Source organism: Cervus elaphus, chromosome 9 (assembly GCF_910594005.1).
Source record: "Cervus elaphus chromosome 9, mCerEla1.1, whole genome shotgun sequence".
NCBI lineage: Eukaryota > Metazoa > Chordata > Mammalia > Artiodactyla > Cervidae > Cervus > Cervus elaphus.
In genome coordinates, this window is record NC_057823.1 from 106,567,710 (window position 1) to 106,592,093 (window position 24,384).

At 42.7% G+C, this 24,384-nt stretch overlaps 1 protein-coding gene across 2 annotated transcripts in view; it reads left to right on the top strand.

Annotated features, from left to right (window-relative positions):
• Positions 1-1,247: 1,247 nt before the first annotated feature.
• FER (FER tyrosine kinase) overlaps positions 1,248-24,384 on the top strand; it is a 453,310-nt gene continuing 430,173 nt past the window's right edge. The window contains exon 1 of one of the 2 annotated variants that reach the window (XM_043913752.1): positions 1,248-1,320. The gene's annotated coding sequence lies outside the window, so the exon portion shown is untranslated. Of the gene's footprint in view, positions 1,325-24,384 lie in introns of both variants that reach the window. The other variant, XM_043913753.1, reaches the window with a different exon arrangement.

The following is a 24,384-nucleotide window of genomic DNA, read 5'->3' on the forward strand; positions in this document are numbered from 1 at the left end:
CGTAGCAAATAGATGGGGAAACAGTGGAAACAGTGTCAGACTTCATTTTTTAGGGCTCCAAAATCACTGCAGATGGTGCCTGCAGCCATGAAATTAAAAGATGCTTGCTCCTTGGAAGAACAGCTATGGCCAACCTAGACAGCATATTAAAAAGCAGAGACACTACTTTGCCAACAAAGGTCCATCTAGTCAAGGCTATGGTTTTTCCAGTAGTCATGTATGGATGTGAGAGTTGGACTATCAAGAAAGCTGAGCACCGAGGAATTGATGCTTTTGAAGTGTGGTGTTGGAGAAGACTCTTGCGAGTTCCTTGGACTGCAAGGAGATCCAACCTGTTCACCCTAAAGGAAATGATTCCCGAGTGTTCATTGGAAGGACTGCTGCTGAAGCTGAAACTCCACTACTTCAGCCACCTCGTGCGAAGAGCTGACTCATTTGAAAAGACCCTGATGCTGGGAAAGATTGAGGGCAGGAGGAGAAGGGGACGACAGAGGGTGAGATGGTTGAATGGCATCACCCACTAGATGGACGTGAGCTTGAGTAAACTCCAGGGGTTGGAGATGGACAGGGCGGCCTGGCGTGCTGCAGTCCATGGGGTCTCAAAGAGTTGGAGTCGACTGAGCGACTGAATGGAGCTGAACTGACTGAACGAACTGATCACAACTATAGCACCTTGTGTCTTGCCTTTTTTAAAAAGAGGGTCTCAGGTACTGGGAATTACAGGAATGAGAAGGAGTTCCCGTCTTTATGGCAATTCCAGCCGAAAGCTAGTTGAAGAGAATGAAGGCTACAACAGCTGCATGTAAGATACACGAAGAGAAGGAGCGACGCGCGCGCACTCCGGGTGGAGGGTCCGCGCCCCAAATTGGCCTTCAGCCCCCGGCGTCGCCCGCGGGCGCCGTTATCGTTTTAGTCACGCCCCCTCCCCCAAGCCCCGAAATCCCTCCCGGCCGCCGAGCCGTGGGGCAGGCCCTTCCAGGCGGCCCCGGCTTATCGCCCCCGGCCCGGCCGCGGGCGGGCGAGCCTCCCCAAGCTTCCTGTGACGACGCCGGCCGCCGGCCACCGCCCGCCCGGCGGGCCTGGATCCCGGGCCGCGCCCCGCCCCCCGGGAGCTGGTGGGGGAGGGCCGGGGTCGGGCAGCAGCGCCCGCCTCCGGCCGGCGCCCATTGGCCGGCAGCTCGCGGGCGCCCGGAGACCGGAGCGCCTCCGGATTGGCCGCGAGGGCCCGTGATGGCGGCGCCCATTGGCTGGGGCGGCCCCCGTGACGCGGGGTGGTGACGGGCTCCCGCGTCCGAGGGGCTCCCGCTTGTCAGGTTCTAGGTAGGTGAGTTCCGCGCCGCCCGCGGCGGGCGCTGTTGCCCAGGGCAACGCGGGGAGGTTGCCGGGGGGCAACGGGGGAGGCCGGCCGAGAGCCGGGGTCACGCTCCGCGCCCGCCGAGGGGCGCCCGGGGCTCCGTCCCCGCCCTCAGCCGCCGCCGCCTCCTCCTGCTCCCTGCGGCGGGGTCGCCGCGGCGTCCCGCGCCCGCGGCGGCGCGCCCCTGTTCGGGGCTCCGGTCGGCCGCCCGCCTGACTGGGCGAGGCCCGCGCTCCTCACCGCCCGCGACTGGACGCTGAGGGGGCGCGTGCCGGCGCCACAGGGCTGAGGCGGCCCGGCGGCCCCGCCCGCTCGCCGGGTGCGGGGGCTGCGGGGTGCGGGGCGGTGCCGGGGCAGCGCGGGCTCCGCCCGTCGCGCCCGCACGCCCTGGTCTCCGCGGAACCCTCGGCCGGTCCTGGCGCCGCGGCCTCTCAGAGCCGCTCCGCCCGCCCGCAGCTCGCCCCTGTCACCCCTGACCCCCGGCGTCCACGCCCCTCCCGCCTCGGCCCGCATTGACCCTCGGGCGGCGGACGAGGTGTGAAGCTGGCTCCGCCGGGTCTGCTCCCTCCTTGCCGTTTAGGGCTCGGAGGTGTCCTGAGGCGCCTCGTGGCCAGCTCTGTGCTTCGTCTCCCACATTCAGGATCCACCTTCCGAATCACGCTACCTGGGTTGGTGTTGGTAGGGTGATACGTTTTGCACAAATTAACTGTGAAGTCGTCGCTTTGTACTTTTGTGCATTTATGATTTTGATAGGCAGTGCAGTGTAACCCACCATGAATTAATTTCATAAGGCTGGCACTTTCATTTTCGTTTGATTTAGGGTTAAAAAACCTTAATCTTTTACATTCGGAAGACACTGTATATATATTTGTACCAGTCTCCCCCTATCAGTTTGACATACATTACTCTAAACGTTTAGTGCTATTTTTCTCTCTTTCTCCAGATTGAGAAATTGTCAAATGGAGTCAGCGATGTAAAAGTCTAATAGAAAAATCACTAAGAGTAGACCAAAACTACTTCAATGATTAAAGACTAGAAAGTATGTTTCAACTTATGGAATGGGGACTTTAATTTTTCCAAAGTGTAATTCTTGTACTGAGCGGTGTTGTAATCCAGGTGTATCTACCTATATGGGCTTTAGGAAAACATGTATGTGAAGAGCTAGGCGTTTTGTCAGTCAATGGAAAGCAAGACTATGTGTGTTTTGTAATCTGGGAAGTCTTTTCTGCTCGTTCTCTTGAGCCAAGAGAAGTGTTTTAAAAGGGAGTACATAGGCATACTTGGAAACCTTTTTCCAGTTTCTTCCATGAAGGACCTTTGTAGAAGATCTGTTTCTCTTCATTAAATATATACCATGTGAAATTATTTAGGGTCGGGTTAATGCAACTTCTGCACTATTTCAAAGTTTGATGTTAGTAGTTGAAGAAATGTCAGGGTTTTGGTAGACCTGTCCTTTTCATTTCATCTTCAGCTATTAATGTAGCAATAACTCTGGTCTGTGAACATTTCACATTTGCCTTTTTCCCCCTCCAGTATTTCACATTCAAAAATTTCAAACAATGCAGGCAAGTTCAGTTGCTGGTGAATACTCACCACCTACACAACAATAATAGGAACAGCTGTTACATGGTATATACTAAGGAACAGAAGAACTGAAATGATCAAGTTTGAAAACCAGAATAAATATGTATTATACCAAAATATTGTAAAGTGCTTATTTCCGTTTGTAGATGGAAATAGTGTTTACCAAAACCATAGTAATTGAATTCCCTGAGACTATTATAAAGCAGTCATCATCTTTGTAAATCAAGGCCTTAAGTTAATTGTGTTTTGGTAATCAGGAAAAAAAGGAAATCTAATGAACTTGTTATACAAATAAAAGTTTTGAAATTGGACTTGTGTTAATAGATTATACTTTTGTATTTGATTTTTAAATGCGCATGTTTTGCAGGTGAGTCGAAGGGACTATAAATTATGCACTGTTTTGGCAACATACTTAAAAAATGAATCAACCTTATGTATGTTGTTTTGGAATAAGAATATTTTTGTAGTGGAAAAAGAAAGCTTACAAACATGAACTTTTTTAATATAACTTTTCCATGGAAAAGGAAGTAATTTAGAGAGATTGAAGTTAATCTTGGTAGACTCAAAGCTATCTTGCGTGTTATTTCATGGTGTTGCTAAAGGAATATTTTAATACAAAACTTCAATTTATGATAAATAAGAAATGGGTATAAATTCACATATACATATATTTATAATTTTCCTATACTTAGGAAATTCCTGTCCTTCTTTAAGTATGTGAATCCTGCTTTTCAGTTTTTTTTTTGATGTTAAATTGCTAAGTCCCGCCTGACCCCTCTTTGCGACCCCATGGACTGCAGCACACCAGGCTTCCCTGTCCCTGACTGTCTCCTGGAGTTTGCCGAAGTTCGTGATCATTGAATTGGTGATGCTAACCAGCCATCTCATCCTCTGCCACCTTCTTCTCCTTTTGCCTCCAGTCTTTCCCAGCATCAGAGTCTTTTGCAGTGACTCGGCTGTTCACATCACATGGCTAAAGTATTTCAATTTTATTATGCCCCAAATCTGTTTTTCATACTTACAATATTTCGTTCTTAAATATTGAAATTGAGCTGTGCCTCAGAATGTATAGATCTTTGGATTGCCTCATTATTATTTTTCCATATCTCATTTGACTTTGGCATGCTTATGTATGGTCAATTTTTCACCCCATGCCATTGGGAAATAAAAGGGAACAAGCAGGTCATAGTTCTGGAACTTTGGAAAGAATAAAATATTGAGATGTTTTTTAATCAAAGCTCCAAGTTTTCCCCTCCATCTCCTTCAACTATTTTTTTATTACGAAAGTTAAATGCTTTTAAAATCAATTCAGGAAACTACAGAAGAAAAGTAATTCCATGATAGTTAATGTTTTGGAAAATAACTGAAACTCTTGTTTCTTCTGTAACACTCTACCAGTCTTTGCAGTTTTATGGTCTTCATTGCAGTGTGTCGGCACTTACATCTGCACTTGGAGGAGTTCCTAAACTTGAGACTCAGCCTAAGTTAGAAGAGGGCTCCAAGATCTGGAGGAAAAATGGGAAAGAATCAATAGAGAACAGATTAGAGTCAGAACAAAAGAATCAGACCCAAGCAATTACCCACTGTTTCTTTTTTCTTAAGTATAAATATAGTTCTAGTTAACCATATGAAACTGCTGTGTAACTGACAAAATATGAAGCCTTTCAAGTTTTTCTTTGGAATTCAGAATGTCTAAGTAAAATGACATTTACTTACTTCCTTACAGAAATTTCTGGATTTTTCTATTTTGGAGAGATACTTCATGTTCAGCTTTTAAAAATTTAATGTCATGCATAACTTGGAATTATTTCCTAAATATTCATTTATACTTATCAAACTGTGACTAATTTTTAGTCTTATAAGTTACCACTGCTCACTGTAAGCTTAATATTGCCTCCTCCTCCAGAAGGTTTTGACTAAAAGACTGTAAATTTCAATGTATATGTTTCTTGTGAGATTGCAGGGTATAGTGAAAAGAAAACTCTTTATTTTGGAGCCAGATAATCTTCATTTCAGTCAGAAATTAGGATTTTCTTTTGTGGGATCTTGAGCAAGTTTTAAAAAATCTCTTTAAACCATAGTTTTTTTTTTTTATTTTTTAAAACTTTTTAATTCTGTGTGGGGATATAGCAGATCAACAATGTTGTAATAGTTTCAAGTGAACGGGAAGGAACTCAGCCATGTATATACATGTATCCATTCTCCCCTAAACTCCCCTTCTATCCAGGCTGCTGCATAACAGTTGAACAGAGTTCCATGTGCTATACAATAAGTCCTTGTTGTAAATCATAGTTTCTTCATCTGTAAAATGGGGATGATATTAATAAAATTGCCTCATAAAGTTGTTATGAAGAAGAAATGAGACAATCGAGGTAAAATGCCTAAATTTAGGGAGCACTCAGCGTTTACATTCAGTTCCTTTCATGGTAGTTTTTATTTTATCTTTTCTAGTATTGTGTTTATTCTACCATCCTAAAAGTCCATAAATTTTAGACTTTGGAAATTAATGTGCATTGAATTGACTGAAATTGAAAGATATTTACATTTGTACCAACCAAATAATAGAAGTATCTCAGATTAGCTGTGTGTTTTTTTTTTTTTTTTTTAATAGTTCTTGGCTTATTGTATCTCAGTAGTGATAATCAGAAATTGACCTTAGATGATTTTAAGGTCCTCAAAATATGTCCAGTTCATCTGAATTCCTGAATTATTTTTCTTTCACATTAGATTATCATCTGTTGTTGGATGGTTTCCCTACATTCCTTTCAACCACAAATATTTGCCTAAAAGTGGTACAGAAAAACTAAATGTTACCTTCTTAAATCTCTTAACTAATGCTCCCCACCACTTTAAACTACATTTACTTAATCTGTTTAAAACTTTGTTTTCAAATGTAGTACTACACACAACTCTTAACTGAGTGTTTTCTATCTCTTACAGAAATGTCTCCTCCAGTCTCCCATAGGATTATTTTTTAGGGAGCAATATTTTACAGGTATCCCTGGTTCAAAATGTGTGTTCAGAGTATGGGATTTTGGTTCTTAAAGGATGCAGTTATAATTAAATACACAGACCATCCTGTAGTTTTTGGGTGTTGTGACAAACTCTGTCTTGAGTAGAGAGATAAGATTTGAACTAAGTAGTCCTTACTGTCTCATCAGCAGGAAAACAAAGATTTTGTGATTTAAGTCAGTGATTCTCAATGTTTTCCCCCACCACAGTACAAGATATGCACCTGTGTGACGTATTCTAACATGTAGTTTGCTAGTACGCCCTCTAATTCCATCTTATCATCTCCCACTCTAGGAAGCATATCAGAATGCAAGTGATTGAAGATGACAGTACCATAGGGATAAACTTGGATCTGCTCTTATTGAGGAAAGTGGGTCATTAAAGAAGGTTAAATGGCTACTCCTAGTACCAAATACTTGGGAAACACCTTATAGCACTGTCATTGAGGCCCAGGTTATTTCTGCCTTTTCCTGGAGTGAATGCTCTTCACGTTTTCATATCAGTCTTGTAATGCTACAGAAGAAGAGATTACTAATTTTATGTAATTGATAATGAAGAGCCTTACATTTTTAAGGGTAACCGATGATGAACATTTAAAAATATTTGACTAATAGCACCATGGTCTTTATAGTAAATAACATTACTATAGAAAAACTGAAGTTAGTTTTCCAATATAAGTTATTTTGCTTACAGAAAAAGTATTTCCATAGTGGAACAAATGGTTTTAGGAAAAGGGGAAACTCTTAATCGTAGAATATTTATATTCTAGGTGTTTAGTATAAATGATGTTCTTTACATTCGCTTAATCAGAAAAAGTTTCTTTAAAATTACATTTCTGTGAATGAAATTGCTCTGAAATAGTTCATCCTACATAGAAGTAGTATGTATAATATATAAGTTGAAGTAAATATTTAGAAAAATTATATTCATTAGACCCTTAGCATTAGCAAGTGGTATTTCTTGAAATCTTTGTGGACCTAGGATATAATTACCTTCATAAAATGAAGTCAGATTTAATTGAAAAATTCAGGTGATCCCTTCAGACCGTTAATAATTCTGTAAACAGAACTCCAATCCTCAAAGTTGTTAAACAGTTTTTTTTTTTTTTGCCTCTAAAATGAAGACTGGATGACTTTACATTACGTTATTAGTGTACATGCAAAGTTTCTTCTTCCTGGCTTTTTTGTCTGTGGGTGTGTAGACCAGAAGAGTGTTTCTGGCTTAATAGCAAAGCTTGCTACACTGTCACAAAGGTGAAGAGCTGGTCCTCTGTCACTGTAGTGCTTGCTGCTTGCTGCGCTTTCTTGGTATTATTTGACAGCAGTCGGACATTCAGGGGTTTGTGTCCCTTCTGTTCTCTGAATGTCTTCAGCTTGGGAGGGTTTCCCAAGCTTCTCCCATCAGGCATTGGGGCTTTTTGTTAATTTCACATTCTGCAAACAAAAATGCATTTGACTCTTCTACCATTATTCAGTTTTGGCAACAGATGCGTCAGTAGCCACCCTAGCAGCCACACTATTACTTCATGAGAATGTTTATACAGTATTCTGACTTTCTCTTGAATTATATTTCCTTCAGAATCACGTGCTTCCTATGTACATTCTTATACAGATTAACCATCTTTTTAACTTTCTTTGAGGGTTTAAAATTTTGCTGTGGTAGGAGCAAAAGAAACATTTTAAGCATTACCTTTTTGTTTGTTTTAGTGTAGAGTTTATGGTGTCTGGTGGAATTTCTAATGATTCTGATCCAGTCACTGTTGTATTTTTTTATCCATTCTGAATTTGTTCCAAATTTATATATTCTGACTAAGTACCATCACTTTCTCAAGCCTCTTTACTTTCTATGTATTGAATAAGTTGGCAGTAGGAGAGTAATTAAACGGAACTGAACAATGCAGTTGTCTCAGGTAATTTTTAATGACAAATAACTTGATAAATCATTATCCCGATTATTTATAAATGATTATGTTGGACAAAGTGTAAGAACTTTCCTCTAGACCTATATATAGTAGAGCTTTTTACAAAGCAGGAGACTGATTTCTTTCTCTTACCAATAGTTATATACATGTATGTATGTATATATCTATATGTATATGGGCTTCCTAGGTAGCTCAGTGGGTAAAGAATCTGCCTTGCAATGCAGGAGATGCAGGAGACAGGAGTTTGATCTCTGGGTCAGGAAGATCCCCTGGAGGAGGAAATGGCAGCCCACTCTATTATTCTTGCCTGGAGTATTCTTGCCTTGTCCATGGACCTGGGAGCCTGCCTGGTGGGCTACAGTCCATAGGGTTATGAAGAGTTGGACCCGACTGAAGCAACTAAGTATGCACGCATGCACATATATATTGTATTATAATTATTTTTATGCATAACCCTTTATCCCCTCCGCAACATTTTAACCTCCAAGTAAGAAGCAGTTTCTGTCTGTAAAAGTTTTTGAGTACATTGGTTGGATTCAGATATTGTTAGGAGGGAGGGGCATTGACATTTCTTTGGTACTGCTGAAAATGTTAGAATTTTCTATGCATTTGTTTTGATTTTCATCACAACCTTGTAGATTGGATAGCTTGTATTTTCATTTTGTGATCTGGAACCAATATTAGGTTATATCCAAGGAGATTTTGCAATAAAGTGATACCTGGGATTTGAATTTAGGTCTTTCATATAAATGATGAAAGTAAAAATATAGCGAACCATTAGCAGTCCTAGATTTAACAGCAATTTCATCTACCTGGGAGTGACTCAAAGTTCATGTTGAAATATCTGAAGTGTTACTGAAATAATTTCCTCTTATTGGAAGTGAGATCCTGAGATATGCATGACCCCACCCAGCTGCCAGTGTCCAATGTCTCCTTGACTGTGTTCTCAGTTTGAAGTTATCCTGTATAATAAACTCTGTCAAGTGATAAAATGTTGCTTCTTTGTAAAAAAAAATTATTGAAAAGGAACACAACTGCTAGAAGTGAAGGAAAAATAGAGGCATAAGAAAGTGGTAGATCATAGCAAGAGAATAACATTTTTCAATATGTTTAAAAATGGAATAGTGAATCCAATGAATCTAGATGTTTCTAGGGAAACAAAAGTTGACTTGTGTAACGTCATTATTTAATGTTCCAGCTCTGTCAGAAATTTTCATAGTTTTTAGATTTTTTGAAAATGTCAGGAGTCTTATATTCATAAATTCTATCCCGTTTCCCTTCTCTCTCACACTCAACAATAATATTGAAAGAGATTTGACTAAGTAGCTGCTCCATTTTACAAGTTAATGTCATTCTGACAAATATCTTAAAATACTAACTAAACAATAGTGTTCTCATTTATAAGGTGATTTGGGTGTCCTTTTCTGAGTTCTACAATTGAATATAACAGAATAGTTGCTAGTCTGTGGTGATGGCCTTTTTTCTAAGGTTCTGATGTTCTATTATTATTTTGGATCTGATTTACCCTAAGATTGAAGTGGCTTTGCTTAGAGACACTTGCTATTACATGTCCTTACAGTAGCTTAGATTATAAAAATAATGCAGAAATGTTCTGTTATTCAGGAGGCAAGTTGTTGCAGGAATGGGACAGAAAGCAGGAAGTTGTGGGATTCTTCCTTTTCTGGTTGTTTAACAAATGCTATATTCACTTCAGGTAAGGTCTTTCTTTTTGGCTACAGGGGATTTTAAAGCACAGAGAAGTTTCACACTGTTTTCTTGAGGAAGAGTAGATGTTGTGCAGAGAGCATTAGAGCTAGACCCACCTAGGGTAGCATCTGTGCTACCAGTGATTAACTGTATGAATTTAGGCAAATAATTTTAGCTCTTGGACAGCAAGGAGATCCAACCAGTCCGTCCTAAGGGAAATCAGTCCTGAATATTCATTGGAAGGACTGATGTTGAAGCTGAAGCTCCAATACTTTGGCCCCCTGATGAGAACTGACTCATTTGTAAAGACCCCGATTCTGGGAAAGGTTGAAGGTGGGAGGAGAAGGGGATGACAGAGGATGAGATGGTTGGATGGTATTACCGACTCGATGGACATGAGTTTGAGTAAACCCCGGGAGTTGGTGATGGACAGGGCGTGATGGACAGGGTGATGGTGTGCTGCGGTCCATGGGGTTGCAGAGAATCGGACATGACTGAGGAACTGAACTGAACTGGAGTGAATTTAATTCTTATTGCTCAAGGCTTTGTTTTTATTTTTATTTTTTGGTCTGAAAGTTAGCACTGCTTTTGTCTGATAACTGGTAACTGATAGTAGGTTTTCTAATACCTTTCAGTTGCATGAGACCACAGCCCCGTTCACAGTATCTCAGGGCCCTGGGACCAAGAGGGTTGTCCCCGCCTCGGGTCTGGATGACTGAGGGGCTCCGACGATGAGCTCGGCAGGCTTGGCGGTGCTCTCTCCTGTTAGATGTGCTTTCAGGTCGAGTTTCTCCTTGTGGCGCCCCCTGTTGGCTTACACTGTTTCAGTTTAGCAAACCCAACCTCGATAGCCCTTCTACTCATGATTTCAGCAAAGGCCCTGGGGTTGCATTTCATGGAATGAGTCGGGTCATTTTTTTATCCTTGAGCCCGTAGTCCTTGCAGCGTGCTGCTGTGTCCTGCCTTACATAGAAGCCCTTGAAAACATGCCCTCCCCTAATGTGATGCAGTGTTTCACTTAAAAGTTGCCATGCATTTACCACTTGAACCCCAACAGAGGAAGACAACTCAAAGACTTGTTTAATTACTACGTAAGTCTAGGATCACTGGGTGATTTCTCTCAATTCTGTTTGAAAAGACAGCCTTAGGGTCAAGGAACTTATGGTTAAGTCATAAATATAACTTATAATAAAGCCAGCGTTCAGTGATAGAAGAAGAATAACGTAAGGGCAATAAAACTCTGAATCGGAAAAGAGAAAAAGGGGAAGTAACCCACGGAGATTTTCCAGTTTGTGCTGTGTACCTATTTCATTGGTCAGGGGTGGCACAAACTCTTTTCCTTGGCAATGGAAAAAAATTCTTGGTTAGCCATCATGTCTGTCCGTTTTTCTCCCCTGCACCCAGGAAGGTCGTTGTTGTGTTTCCTCCTGGTCATGGCCAAGATGGGTGTTGAGAAGAATGCCCTTACTGGAGACTGTGTGGCCTCAGGAGCCGTTTCGCTGTTGAGGAGAGGTTGGAGTCCAGGGAGACATTTTGAGGGTTGGGCAGTAACAAATCTTTGTTGGGAGTTTCTTTGGCAATACAACTTTCTTATGAACTTAGTAAGTTTTTGATTTATTTGTGTTTGATCAACTTCTCCCAAGTTCCCAAAGCCCAAATCCTAGTCTTTGAATCAAACTGTTGCCTGGTATGTCTTTAAGCAGTGTTGTCACCCTGACCCAGTGAGTGGGTCTCCAGCAGGTGGCTTTTTTCTCTTTTTTTACCCTCCAGGGACCTTTAGTGATGTCTGCAGACATTATTATTATTGTCACAGTAGTGGGCTGTGGGGTGAGTAGGCAGGTGTTGCTAACGTGGAGAGGTAGTGCCCAGGGTGCTGATAAACATCCTGCAATGCATAGCACAGCCTCCCACAAATAATTTCTCAGTTCAATATGTCAACAGTAATGAGATTTGAAATCAAGCAAATCCTAGGCGTCTCAATCTTCTTCTTGGCCTCCATCTCTAGGCCTTTCTAAGCAACTTCTTGAAGTAACAGTGCACAACTAATTTGTCCCTGTTCCCAGGTCGTTAGTATATCTCTTGATAAGATGCTTGTGGAGGGGCCTGGAGCACCAGGGTTTCCCCACCTTTCATTTTGTGTGGTTAAAAACACGAATTTTGGTTTAGGGATATTTGATTTTCAGCATTGTAAATTGCAAGATTATCAGCCACCTTGGATTTGCGGTGAAAGACTGAAAAGGTTTTCCTTTTATTAAGACTTCACTCAAAGTGTGCTGCTTTTTTGAAGGGCCTTACTGAAGACTGCAGCATAGTAGACAATATACCAGCATCCTGGCATTTTTATTAAGTGTCCTCCTGTTCCATTCTTAGTAGGCAAGCAGTCTGATTTTCAAGAGCTGTGAGTTTACTAGATGTTTTGCTGATTATGATCAGTCACTTCTTACCCTATATTAGAGGGATACCCCTCTGTTGTGTGTGTGTGTGTGTGTGTGTGTGTGTGTGTAGAAAAATGCATGACGCACAGCTTGGGAGCCTCCCAGCAAATATTTGTTGAATAAAATAATAAGTAAGCCTTGTAGCTCAGTTGGTAAAGCATCTGCCTACAATGCAGGAGACCTGAGTTCGATTCCTGGGTCAGGAAAATCCCCTGGAGAAGGAAATGGCAACCCACTCCAGTTTTCTTGCCTGGAGAATCCCATGGACTGTAGCCTGCCAGGCTCCTCTGTCCATGGGGTCGCAAGAGTCAGACATGACTCAGTGATTAAACCACCAAAAGTAGTTTATTGCCTCATGTTACTAAGTGTAAAAGACTAATGGGGCTGAGAACACCCTGCAGAGGGAGAGAGATTACTCACTGAGTGGATCTGTAGGGGAAAGAGGGAAAGTGGGAGGGAAAAGTTAATAAGTTAAAGAGGGAAAGTTAATAAGTCTTTAGACTTATTAACCTAGAATATTGGTCAATATGAGTAAAAAATGTGATGTAGCATAAGAAATGTGTGAAGAAAAGAATGTAAAGTCAATGTCTTCCAGGGAAGGGAAGGAAAGGGCTTTATTTCTCTAAAGCTCGTTGGAGGTCCCTATCTTTAGGGAGTTACTGTTTCTATTTGTGAGTCTATCTGTTATACAGGTATCCTTGTAGTACCTTTTCCTTAGGAGACTCTGACTGAGGAGGGACTTGAGAAATGCAGAGAGAGTTGTTTCCCCGCAGTAACTCCGAATTCCAGCAGCTACGTCTGAACTCACCTGAACTAAAGGTGTGATTAAATCTAGAGACAGAATGTTTTCAGAGTTTTCGTTCCTCTTGTCGTCTCTTGGTCCTTCTTTGGGTTGGCTCACTGTCAGGTGGGAACTTACTGTGTTCTTTATAGTTTAGCAATCTCAGCTGAAAGTTGTCTTTCCGGTTAGTTCCTATAGAATTTTTCGATTGAGTCTTATCGGTCCAATTGGGTCACATGCTCATCCCTGAACTACTGCTTGGGGCAGGGAATATAGTGATGGTCCAGACCTGGATGCCCGTTCCACCTGCACCTATTCCAGGAACTTAAGAGAGGGAATGATTAGTGCCACCCAGACGACAGAGATTGACAACCAAGAAGGGTAGTTCAACAGAAGAAAGTTGTGAAATGTTGCTGCCAAAAGAAGGGGGGCTTCCTAGGCGGTACTATTGGTAAAGAATACACTTGCCGACGCAGGAGATGCAAGAGACGTGGGTTCAATCCCCGGGTCGGGAAGATCCTATGCAGGAGATGACAGCCCACTGCGGTATTCTTCCCTGGGAAATTCCATGGACGGAGAGCCTGGTGGGCTGCATTCCATTGGGCTGCAAAGAGCTGGACACAGCCGAGCCCAGTAGAGTATAAGACCAAAGAAAGGAAGTGAGGACAGCACAGGTCTAGCGCATACACGTGCAGCTTTCACCTTTTTCAGAAGTGTGTTTATTTGCTTTTGGCCCTGCTGGGTCTGTGTTGCAGTGTGGGCTTTTCTCCAGTTGTGGTGAGTGGGGGCCACTCTTCGTTGCGTTTTTTGGGCTTCTCGTTGCGGTGGCTTCTCTTGCTGTGAAGCGTGGGCTCTGGAGCGCGCGGGCTCAGTAGTTGCAGCTCCTGGGCTCTGGAGCACAGGCTCAATAGTCTTGAAACACGGGGCTAGTTGCTCCGTGGTATATGGGATCTTCTTGGACCGGGGATCGAACCTGTGTCTCCTGTGTCGGCAGGTGGATTCTTAACCACTGAGCCACCAGGGAAGCCTGCAACTTCCTTTTTTTAAGACTTAGGCCCTTATTGTATATAGACATTCCTACCCGATCTATTTTTCACCTGATGTCATGTCACGAACAAATTTTCTTTGAAAACGTGATTTTTTAAGTGAATATAAAATGAAATCGGAATTCATTGCCTAATTTTAGATATTTGGCTTGTCAGAGTTAGATTTTGGTTTATCAGAATTGGGCCATTCCTGACTAGAGAAGTAGGAGAAGCACAGGTTAGAAAGAGAAGTAGGGCCAGGACTGGGGTGAGGCGAGAGAAGCACCGGTGCTGACTTGCAGGCATGCAGCTGCGGGGCGGCCCTGGCGCGGCCCCGAGACCGCGCGTGTCTCTCTCCCGTCTCAGCCTTGTCCTCTCAAAGAGATCGCGTTCAGGGAATAGGAGCTGGGTTTGATAACGAGTGTGAGTTAGAGGTGGTAGCCTGTGCAGTTGACCAAGTTGGTGGGGGTGATTAAGGTGACCTAAAAAGTAATTATTATACATTTTCACTTGTCTATAGAAACCTTTACTGAGCTCTGATAAGGATAATAATACCTTTGAAGTAATACAAGGAATGTAAGTTTTACTCATGGGTTTCTTTGAACAAGGAAATATTCCATTTAGAGATACTACCATGAAAGCTGTTACTTATTTTTAACCCAAACTATTTCAAGTGGAAAATATGACTTTTTCATTGAATAATATTGAATTTTTATTGAATAATAAAGATTACAGAAAAGACTTGATTTAAGAGAGTGATGCATAAGTAACAAGGGGGTACTTTCACTAACTTCCTTAAGCAAGATGTTTGCCGCTTCTCAATGTCAGATATGAAGTCCCAGTTGAATAGTTATCTTTCATGTTCTTAGGTCTTTGAAAGTCATGTTTCTTTATCACAGTGAAAGACTAGAATATGGAATTCTAGACAACTCTCAAGTTCCTTTGCTGATAGAGAAGCTGAAAAAATTTTAAATTAAATGAATTGTCCAGTAATTTTGAAGTCTGTGTTTGAAGTGGAATTGGATGACATATGTAATGTGTACACTTAGGTACACATTCACTACATTTTTGTTTCTTGGAAATCTATAAGTAATACTGTTTACTATAATATTGGAGGTAAGACCGAAGATACTCTATTGAAAGCAGTTTAAGAGAGAAGTCATGATTAAAATTGTCATACTTAAATACCATTTTAAGTACTGATTTTATCATTTAATATTACAACACTTGTTAAAGCCTTACTTTACACCAGAGCAAGTCGTAATTCATCTTGGAATTTCATCCATTCGGTAACGCTTGTTTGGTGGCTGTAATGTTACAGGTATCGTGTAGGATGCTGACTGTGTGTGTGGGGTGCTGACTATGTGTATGGGATGCTGACTGTGTGTGTGGGGCCCTAACTGACTGTGTGTGCGGGGCGCTGACTGTGTGTGCGGGGCGCTGACTGTGTGTATGGGATTCTGACTGTGTGTGTGGGGCGCTGACTGACTCTGTATGGCACTGACTGTGTGTGTGGGGCACTGACTGTGTGTGTGGGGCGCTGACTGACTGTGTGTGTGGGGCGCTGACTGTGTGTGTGGGGCGCTGACTGTGTGCATGGGGCGCTGACACTGTGTGTGGGGTGCTGACTGTGTGTGTGTGGTGCTGACTGTGTGTGGGGCACTGACTGTGTGTGTGTGGGGCGCTGACTGTGTGTGTGGGGTGCTGACTGTGTGTGTGGGGCGCTGACTGTGTGGGGCACTGACTGACTGTGTGTGGGGCACTGACTGTGTGTGCGGGGCGCTGACTGTGTGTGTGGGATTCTGACTGTGTGCGTGGGGCGCTGACTGACTCTGTATGGCACTGACTGTGTGTGTGGGGCGCTGACTGTGTGTGTGGGGTGCTGACTGTGTGTGTGGGGTGCTGACTGTGTGTGTGGGGCACTGACTGTGTGGGGCACTGACTGACTGTGTGTGGGATACTGACTGTGTGTGTGGCGCGCTGACTGTGTATGGGATGCCGATTCTGTGTGTGGGGCGCTGACTGACTGTGTGTGTGGGGTGCTGGCTGACTGTGTGCGTGGGGCACTGACACTGTATGTGGGGTGCTGACTGACTGTGTGTGGGGCTGACTCTGTGTGTGGGGTGCTGGCTGACTGTGTGTGTGGGGCGCTGACTGTGTGTGTGGGGTGCTGAGTGACTGTGTGTGTCGGGCTCTGACTGACTGTGTGGGGCACTGACTGTGTGTGTGGGGTGCTGACTGTGTGTGTGGGGTGCTGACTGTGTGTGTGGGGCACTGACTGTGTGGGGCACTGACTGACTGTGTGTGGGATACTGACTGTGTGTGTGGCGCGCTGACTGTGTATGGGATGCCGATTCTGTGTGTGGGGCGCTGACTGACTGTGTGTGTGGGGTGCTGGCTGACTGTGTGCGTGGGGTACTGACACTGTATGTGGGGTGCTGACTGACTGTGTGTGGGGCTGACTCTGTGTGTGGGGTGCTGGCTGACTGTGTGTGTGGGGCGCTGACTGTGTGTGTGGGGTGCTGAGTGACTGTGTGTGTCGGGCTCTGACTGACTGTGTGGGGCACTGACTGTGTGTGTGGGGTGCTGACTGTGTGTGTAGGGCGCTGACTGACTGTGTGTGGGGCACTGACTGTGTGTGTGGGGCGCTGACTGTGTGTAGGGCACTGACTGTGTGTGGGATGCTGACTGTGTGTGTGGGGCACTGACTGTGTGTGGGGTGCTGACTGTGGGGCGCTGACTGTGTGTGTGGGGCACTGACTATGTGTGGGGTGCACTGACTGTGTGTGGGAGGCGCTGATTGACTGTGTGGGGCACTGACTGTGTGTGTGGGGTGCTGACTGTGTGTGGGGCGCTGACTGTGTGTTGGGAATGCTGATAATAATCCCCGTCCTTAATTATATCACAGTTCAGTGCAAGAAGAGGAATACAGTAATACTTTCATTGTATGCAGATGTCCAACCCATTCCAGCATTGAGAACCTTGCCAAATCTGGGAGTGAAATGCTCTATCTAGGGGCAAAGAAGGAATGCTTTTGGAAATGGGTAAAATGCTTAGGTGAGTAAGAGACTTGAAAGATATTCCTGATATATTTGGTTAGTTTCCTGACCAGGAAGAAAGGAGTAATGTTATTTATTGGTTGAAGTATGTGTGTTAGCGGATCAGTTGTGTCTGACTCTTTGCGACCCCGTGGACTGTAGCCTTCCAGGATCCTCTGTCCATGGGGTTCTCCAGGCAAGGATACTGCAGCGGGTTGCCATTCTCTTCTCCAGGGGATCTTCCCGACCCAGGGATCGAACCTGGGTCTCCTGCAGTGAGGCAGACTCTTTACTTTCTGAGCCAAGGTTGGAGATGTTTATTGGTAACATCTAGATGTTTCACGTGATTCATGTGGAAGTGAAGGAAGCAGGGGAGACGACAGGATATAGAATAGGCAAACAAAAAAGAGAAGCTTGAAAGAAAAGAGTTGATTGTAAACCACGAAGTCCAGGTTGGAAACATGGAGGCAGGAGACAAAAAGCGAGACAAACTGCGATGGGGTGAGCCTCAGATCTCAGCGTCAGCGACAGGGAAGAGGGTCAGTGGTCAGCGAACGTCTCAGAGATTCTCCCAGCTTCGAGGACTGAGAGAACTGCCAATGCCAGAGCCTTGCTTTGGCATACTGAGTCACGTTAGACAGGGCAAGGAGGTGTCTGCTGGGAGCATCCTTCCCAAGCCTTCTCAGCCTTTGGCTAAGTTTTTCTTACATAGTTATTTCTTAGGCTGTAATATCTTAACATGTTACATATAAATATTCAAAATTTTGCTTCTTCTAATATGTTTCAAACTTGAAATTGGTTTTACGCTGTGAAAATGGAGGAAAAACCTGAATTACCCTTTCAGAACTGAAGGTACAGGTTGGGGAGAAGAGAAAATGCTCTGTTCACGGGGACGTTGTGGAAAGAAAGGGAAGAGAGGAAGCAGAGAATGGACCAGCTAGGTAAGCACAAGATCCTGAGTTTTCATGTGAGCGTGGTGACCTGTAGGAGCCCACCGTACTCCATCTGGCCTTTTTAGCTTTCTGTCTGTAGGGAACAGTCCTGACTTGTGGAGTCTCTTCTGGCAGCTCATGTTTTCTGCGTAGACCTGTGGTCATTGCCCCTGAGACTTGACTCCGCATTTTCTCAGGTGTCTTCCTCACCCCAATGCACTGTCCTTCAACATGGATCTGCTCCTTCTAGCTAGGATATGATCAGCAACGGATAGTAGTAAGGTAGGGTTATTTTACTCTTCTTAGTAAATTACTAAATATATACACACACACATACATGTGTTATTTTTTTCTCAAACTGAAGCAGTTTTGGCTTGTCTTAATTTCATAGTGTTAATTTCATAGTGTTCTTTATGTTCAGTTTTTCTCCTGCCTAGGCAAGCTGCAGTCATTTTATAGTTGTGTTACTTATTTTTTTGCTTGACACTTATCCTGCTGAATTCTATTAATATTTGTGATGCAGTTACTCTTTTTTTTTTTTTTTTTTCAGCCAACACAGTCAGTAGAAGCCCAATCTGTATCTCTTTCCTGACCTGTGTGCCCACCAGTCCCATATTTTCAACTATGTGGCACCAAATTCAGTGTATTTTATTTTTCTTCTCAAAGACTTACTTCTCTTTCTGGTTTTTGTATTTCTACTAATAGCACTAGTAGTCCATTATTTTAACATAGTCCTATATTCATTTACTGTTTATTCACTCATTTAATGTACAGTAATAGACTTCTGTTTGAAGATCAGAGAATTTATTGGTTCTGGGGACATAATGATGGATAAACTGGATATCCTGTCTTTATAGCTTTTATTCTTGGGGTTGTTATTGGTGGTGGTTTAGTTACTAAGTCGTGGCAGACAATTGAGATTCCCTGCGCTGCAGCCGCCAGGCTGCTCTCTCCATGGGACTCTCCAGGCAAGAATACTGGAGTGGGGTTGCCATTTCCTTCTCCAGGGGATCTTCCTGACCCAGGAATTGAACCCACATCTCCTGCATTACAGGCAGATTCTTTGCCACTGAGACACCAGGGAAGCCCATATTCTAGAAATTGGGACAGGTAAAAAAATAAACTGGAGAAATAATTATGAATTGCAGTAAATATTTTTTGAAGGGAAGCAAATGACTTGGAGATACGGTCTCAGGAGCCACTTCAGATAGCGGGGTCCCAGAAAGCTGCTCTGAGGAGTTGGTATGAAGGGGAAACCTGTACCTGAGAAGGAGCTGTTGAAGGCGGCTGTGTGGGAGGGGCGGAGGTGATGGTGTCGGTGGTGGAACGTTCTCATCAGAAGGAACAGAAGAGTGAAATAAGTCAGACAGAGAGAGATGATGTGTGCTCTCGCTTTTTTGTGCAGAATCTTAAAAAGCCAAACTCGTAGAAGTAGAGTGGAATTGTAGTTGCCAGAGGCTGGGAAGTGGGGGAAATAGGGAGATGCTGGTCTGAATACAGACTCCTGGTTATCAGATGAGTAAGTTCTGGGGATCTAATGCAGAACATGGTGACTTTAATTAAAAATGTTGTATGCTTGAAAATTTTTAAGAAAGTAGATTTGAAATATTATGACCCCTGCTACACACACAGTTGTAATTATGTGAAGGTATGGAGATGTTAACCAAACTTGTGACAATCATCACAGTATATACATGCATCTAATTATCACATTATATACATTAAACTTGCATATGTTGTATGCCAATAATATTTCAGTAAAGCTGAGTGGATTAAAAAAAAAAAAAGAACAGCGGGTACAAAAACTTTGAAGGAGGAAAGAGCTTGGTGAGTTTGAGAAGCAGAAAAAACTTCAGTGTGGCTGACATAGTGGGAGAGACCAAGATAGGTAGGAAGAAGTTACAGAAATATTCAGGGTTTTCACAGGTTTGGTGTGTCGTTTGTTTTGTCCTTAAATGATATCATCATTGTAGCTACTATGTGAGGAATGGCCTGAGTTGGCTGAAGGTAAAAGCTGACAATTTTAGGAGCTAAGGTGAGAGATAGTGGTGCCCTGATAAGATGCTGGCAACAAGAGGGAGGTGGATGAATTTGAGAATACTTTTTTTTTTTTTTTTGTAAAATATCTATGGGTATTTTTGGTGTAGAAAGAGACAACATACTCAAGGATGACTCTTGGGATGACCCTGAGGGATGGGATGGGGAGGGAGTTGGGAGGGGGTTCAGGATGGGGAACACGTGTACACCCATGGCTGATTCATGTCAGTGTATGGCAAAACCATTAGAATATTCTAAAGTCATTAGCCTCCAATTAAAATAAACAAATTAAAAAAAAAAAGGATGACTCCATGATTTTTGGGTTTTGAGCAACCGTGTGGATGCTAGCATCAGGTACAGAATCGTTTTAGTTTATTATCTTTCCCATTATCTCAAGGATTAGTTGTTTTTCCAAAAGGGAAATTAATTATGATGCTACAAATAACATTAGTGCTGGAAATAAAAGTATCTGACAAATTTGTTACATGTACTAATTAATACTTTGTTTTGCTTTACTTGTGGCTCAAACTGACATAGTTTTTAATTCAATAGAAATTGAATAGATATTAAAGTGAAGTGAAGTGAAGTCACTCAGTTGTGTCCAACTCTTTGCAACCCCGTGGACTGTAGCTACTAGGCTCCTCCGTCCGCGGGATTTTCGAGGCAAGAATGCTGGAGTGGGTTGCCAGTTGATCTTTCCAATTTTGTGTTACTTATTTTTATAAGTTATAAATTAATTAGTCACTATCTTTTTTTTGTTGTTGCTGAAGGAGTTTTACAATATTTTCAATAGACAGAAGTTAATATTTATTGTTTGTGTTCTATGTGCCAAGCATTTGGCTAGCTGTTTTAAATGCTTTTTTTTGACAGTCCTGTGTGTTTTTCCTCTTCACATCTGGTTATCTTTTGAATTTTAGAAGAAGTAGTTGAATAATGGGATTTTGTAGCTGGACGGTTACCTCAGAGATCGTCCACTTCCTCCTCTTCTAGCTTAGCTGAGACCAAGGCGGGTTCGTGACCTGCCCAGGACCACACCGCGAGTTTTACCGCTTGCTGACACTAGTGCTGCCCTTACCGCTGACGCTTCTGTCCAGCTGGCATCCTCCCATGCTCTTTCACCCCATCAGTATTTCATTTTGAAAATGTTCGGTGCTACAGACAAAAATGACAATGCTGGACAATGAACACCCATACTACCATTCATCTGTGTCCACTCACTGTTAACATTTCATTACATTTTCTCTCTTTATATATTTATATATTTTAAAAACCATTTGAAAATATATTAAATATATATCTCACATTATATTACAGTATATAAAATAAGCATGTATTTCCTAAGAATATGGATAATTTTTTGCATGATTATAATGTCAGTATTTATTTAAGAAAATTAGCATTGGCTTAAGAATATGTTTAATGTAATATTTCATATACAAATCTCCCTAGTTGTCCCTGAACATTTTTTTTTTTTTTTGAGTTTTTTGGATTCAAGATTCAGTTGGGTTTCATGCATTGCATTTGAGTCTTATCTCTTTAGTCTCTTAATCTTGAGCAGTCCCCACCTTTTTTGTTTTTCATGAATTATCTATATTTTCTTTTACAATATGTAGTTTATGTATATTTCATATCTTTCTTGAGACTTTCCTGGTTTCATGGAACATTATTCATTCAAAGTTTATTTGCATTTTACTTTTTCCTTCTAATTCTGTAAGGTTGCTGGAGATAAAATTGTTTATTCTGAGTTTTTATTTTTTTAATCATTCCAGCTTTAAATATACATTTGCTGAAGTTTTTACATTTGGTTGCATTAAGTTAAAGATAAAAAAAAAAGAACTAGGAGATTTGTGTTGTTTCCAGCCCACTGGTGTACATGTGTGTGTGCTAAGTAGCTTCAGTCATGTCTGACTCATTGTGGCCCCATTGACTGTAGCTTTGCAGACTCCTCTGTCCATATGATTTCCCAGACAAGAATACTGGGGTGGGTTGCCATCCCCTCCTCCAGGGGATCTTCTGGACCCAGGGATCAAACCTGTGTCTCTTACTTCTCCTGCATTGGCAGATGGGCACCAGCTGGCAATTACAGTTCGCTTAAAACAACAGAAATCTGCAGGAATTACTCCCCCACCCACCATGGCCCACTCCCAGCTCCTAACCAGTTGTTTCTCCTTCGGAGTATGTATGTAATCGCTGTGGACATTATAAGGCTGTAGCAGCCTACGTTTTCATCTTTAAAAATGCACAGTTTCAAGTGGGAAGGAGACTGAAATGCCGGCGATGCATAAGCAAGTGCGTAGAGACCTCCAGAGCTGAGCACAGCGAGAAGAGGCCTCGGGGCCTGCTCTCTCTGGTTCTTGCGTAGGACTGGCCTTCGGTCGGTGTCGTCTTCCTTCCTTCCTTGCTGGCTTTTGAGTTTCACAGATTTGGTTGGTTTTCTTTAAGAATTACATGGCATTTCAGAACTAGTGGAGATTTGTGGGGAGAAAGTAGGAGGTAAGATTTTAGCACCATTTTCCAAGGGGGGAGAGTCATATTTTGCTCGGGAGGAAGGGAAGAAAGGGGCAGTGAGGAAGGCACTGCTCTGACCGTTCTGGAGCTGTCTGTGCAGGTTTTCCTTCCTTTTGCTTCAGCCGGGACTCCGTCATGCTTCTGCGTTTTTACTGCACTTCGTACAGGCATTCCTTAGAGCAGTCACTGTTTGATGTTAGAGCTCTTCCTTTCTTCTCGTAAACTTCCTGAGGCTGCGGCCAGAACTTTTCTTATCTCTGTGCTCAGGACCTCACTCAGTGTCTGGCGTATTGCAGACATTTTAAAAGTACTTATTGGATGAATAAATTCATGGATGAAAGTCTTATTGAGACACTGAGCAAAAAGACAGATGCCTTCCCTAGGCAACCACGGTAACAGTTCGACCTGCAGTTTAGACTGATTTATTATTGAGGTGCTGAAATTAGAGCTAGAATTGGTTCAGATAAAACCTGAAAAAAAATAAGGGACCAGAGAAGGGTGAGACTTTTGGTTCAAGAGCCTGGGATATGGAACAGGGATGAAATTGTTCAGTGGAAACCGGAAATGTTCTGTGAGAGAAATTATTTTTTATTTTTCCCTATGTTGTAACTCTCTTTGAAAGGAAAAGAAATTGGCCTTAATTTGAAAATTGAGCTCTTTTATAATAGTTGATCATATAGGAAGAGTTATAAGTCAAGAGGTACCTAGATAACTAGTCAAGGCTATGGTTTTTCCAGTAGTCATGGATGTGAGAGTTTGCCTATAAAGAAAGCTGAGTGCCAAAGAATTGATGCTTTTGAATTGTGGTTGGAGAAGACTCTTCAGAGTCCCTTGGACTGCGAGGAGATCCAACCAGTCCATCCTAAAGGAGATCAGTCCTGGGTGTTCATTGGAAGGACTGATGCTGAAGCTGAAACTCCAGTTACTTTGGCCACCTCATGTGAAAAGCTGACTTATTTGAAAAGACCCTGATGCTGGGAAAGATTGGGGGCAGGAGGAGAAGGGGACGACAGAGGATGAGATGGTTGGATGGCATCACTGACTCGATGGACATGGGTTTGCGTAAACTCCGGGAGTTGGTGATGGTCAGGGAGGCCCGGCGTGCTGCGGTCCATGGGGTCGCAAGAGTTGGACACGACTGAGTGACTGAACTGAACTGAACCTAAATAACTTATATTTTTAGAAGTTAGGACATACAGATTTGTATGCCGTGTGGCCACACTTGATCCTTTTAATCTTTTGTTCCCCTGTTTTCCTTCAGATTAGCCGTGGTTCACACACATGGTCTCTGCTTTCCCGCCTGCTGTCTTTGCTTGTGTTCAGACTTGTGTTTAGAAAGGAACCCTCTTCCATCACTTGCTTTTCCATGTTCTGTCTTGTGTAGCCCTGTCTCATGACTTCTTAGCAATGACTGCTTTTTAATGTCTCTCCAAAGCCTCACATATTAAATACTTTATCTCTTCTAATCTTCACAACAGCCCTGCAAACTCAGTATTACTGTCCCTATTTTAAAGATAAGATCTTTTAGGAGGTTAATTAAAATGCACAGTTACGAAGCTATGACATGTTAGAGTTAGGATTTCAACCCAGAGTGTTTCCAAAGCCGCCTCCTACGCACACCTTTGCAGAGAGACATGCGTGTACATGCGCTCCTTTCATAACTATTCCTCAAGGCTTGCCAGGGATTTTCTTTTCTTTTTTAAATTAACAGTAGTTTTTCTAGCTTTAATGAGATATAATTGACATACAGCATTGTATGAGTTTAAGGCGTAAATCATGACACACATATGATTATGAGATGACGTTTTCTTCTTAATAAAGGTCTTTTGAGTGCTCAGCTATATTCTTTCCTTTCCCTTGTCTATGAACATGAACAGGCTTTCATGTTCTGTGAAGGCTTCGCTGATGGTCTCTGGATGTATCCCCACTGAGCTTATAACCGGTCTGTATTTGTGAACCGGTTTAATTATATGGCATTTGTTTGTTTCCCTGTTTGTTACCCCTAGTAGGTGGTGAGCTTCTTGAGACTAGGGGCTATAATTTTCTGCAT